The sequence below is a fragment of the Schistocerca serialis genome, chromosome 4 (assembly GCF_023864345.2).
Source record: "Schistocerca serialis cubense isolate TAMUIC-IGC-003099 chromosome 4, iqSchSeri2.2, whole genome shotgun sequence".
Lineage (NCBI taxonomy): Eukaryota > Metazoa > Arthropoda > Insecta > Orthoptera > Acrididae > Schistocerca > Schistocerca serialis.
Window position 1 is genome coordinate 786,114,288 of NC_064641.1, and position 2,762 is coordinate 786,117,049.

The window sequence follows — 2,762 nt, forward strand, 5'->3', positions numbered from 1 at the left end:
GATGTCTCAGACAGCTGTGGGATACCAATCCGACTGTCGCCCGTCATACGGCCCGACAACCGGGAGTGATGCTCTCGGGTGCCATTTGAGAATCTTCGGAGTATTACGGGCAGTGCCTTGCAACCACCTTGGGATTTTGACCATCTAAAGCGGTAGCTGAACAGAATTTGGCACGATATCTCTCAGGAAGGCACCCAACAACTCTGTTATTCGATGCCAAGCCGAATAACTGCTTGCATAAGGCCTAGAGGTGGACCAGTGCGTTACTGACTTGCTCAATTTGTGAAGCTCTTTCTCCTGAATAAATCATGCAGATTTGCTGAAACTGTATGACACGCCCTGCTAATCCTTCAGGACAGGACGGATAGTATAAATTGTGGAAAGGGACCAAAATAAGGGACGTTATTGTTTGATCAAACATTACAAGAACACACAGCTTTAATCTTTGGGACTTAATTACCGGCGGAAAGCCACCTTAATGTATAAACGGCTGAACGCCAATAACTTAAAACAGAAGCATAATCAGAAATTTAAAAGGCAAGCCTTATCTTAAAACAGTTCTTTAGTTAGGCGGAAGTAAGCAAGTGAAATTCAAATCGGCTGAAGACCTAACACTTAAAACCCCATAAAGTTAATTTTTTTTTAAATACCAAAGGCCTTATGTGAAATAGATCTTTAATTTAGGCTGAAGGCCTCAAGAGCAAACAACTCAAACTCAAAGTCGGCTGAAGGCCCAAGACTCAAAATTCAACAACATTAAAAATTTTAAAATGCGAAAGGGTTTATGTGAAACAGTACTGTAGGCTGAAGGCCTTAAGAGTAAAACAGTTCTAATTTTTCAAAAAATCTGCTACAGGCCACACAAGTACAAGCAACAAGAACAAATTTAAAAAAATAGGGCAGTACACCCAAGGGCGCTCAGATGTTCGAGGGTCGGCCTGTAATTCAAACTCTAATGGCGCACCATACATTAACCCGCCCAGGTCGCTGATGTTCCACTTGTCGGAGCCATCGTGGATTTTCCGTTGCCCAATAGTGCATATTATGCCGGTTTACGTTACCGCTGTTGGTGAATGACGCTTCGTCGCTAAATAGAACGCATGCAGAAAATCTGTCATCGTACCGTAATTTCTCTTGTGCCCCGTTGCAGAACTGTACACGACGTTCAAAGTCGCCGCCATGCAATCCCTGGTGCAGAGAAATATCGTACGGGTGCAATCGATGTCGATGTAGCATTGGCTGCGACAAGTTGAACATCAGCGACCTGGGCGGGTTAATGTATGCGGTATTATGGGAGAAAGGATAATTGGCCCCCATTTTATCGATGGCAATCTAAATGGCGCAATGTGCGCTGATTTCGTACGTAATGTTCTACCGATGTTACTACAAGATGTTTCACTGCATGACAGAATGGGGATGTACTTCCAACATGATGGATGTCCGGCACATAGCTCGCGTGTGGTTGAAGCGGTATTGAGTAGCATATTTCATCACAGGTGGATTGGTCGTCGAAGCACCATACCATGGCCCACACGTTCACTGGATCTGACGTCCCCGTATTTCTTCCTGTGGGGAATGTTGAAGAATATTTGCTATCGTGATCCACCGACAACGCCTGACAACATGCGTCAGGGCATTGTTAATGCATGTGCGAACATTACGGAAGGCGAACTACTCGCTGTTGAGAGGGATGTCGTTACACGTATTGCCAAATGCATTGAGGTTGACGGACATCATTTTGAGCATTTATTGCATTAATGTGGTATTTACAGGTAATCACGCTGTAACAACATGCGTTCTCAGAAATGATAAGTTCACAAAGGTGCATGTATCACATTGGAACAACCGAAATAAAATGTTCAAACATACCTATGTTCTGTATTTTAATTTAAAAAACCTACCTGTTACCAACTGTTCGTCTAAAATTGTGATCCATATGTTTGTGACTATTACAGCGCCATCTATCACAAAGCGAAAAAAGTGGTCCAACTAAAACATTCATATTTTTTAACGTACTACACGAATATGTAATAAAAAATGTGGCTTCCTATTTTAAAAAAACGTAGTTGATATCTCAAGATTTTAAACATGGCTGCAACAGCAACTGTTGAATTTCTTCACGATAAAGGATGACAGCCAAAAACAGTTGCAGGATAAAAAATTATTAAAATTTCTTGACCAAGGTTTCAGTACATATAAATATACCTTCATCAGAAGTAAAAAATCCTGAACAGGAAGACACTTTCATTAGAAATGCCATAGCATCGGAAGTGAGAAACAAAAGCTTAAGTATGGTGCTAAACTGTTCGCTTTGACCGTGTGCCCATAGTCATGTTGTACAAATGGAGAAGATGTCTCAATTATTGACGACGCCTTTGGCATAATTGTTTTATTAATCTCCATTACATGATGTAATTTCAGTAAGTAACTAAAGATTTTGTGCCTGTATTACTTTGGTAATTTCACTGTTACTTAAGCTTTTCTTTCTCACTTCCGATGCTATGACTTTTCTAATGAGAATGTCTTCCTGTTCAGGATTTTTTACTTCTGATGAAGGTATATTTATATTTACCGAAACCTTGGTCAAGAAATTTTAATAAATTATTATCCTGCAACTGTTTTTGGCTGTCATCCTTTATCGTGAAGTAGTTGATATCCGTTTGACCTATGGCAGCGCAATCTAGCGAACGTACCATAGCCCCATGTGGTTTCCCCCTTCAAACTAGACACGTTTTGTGCTTTGTAGTTTTTTTCGTTTCCCG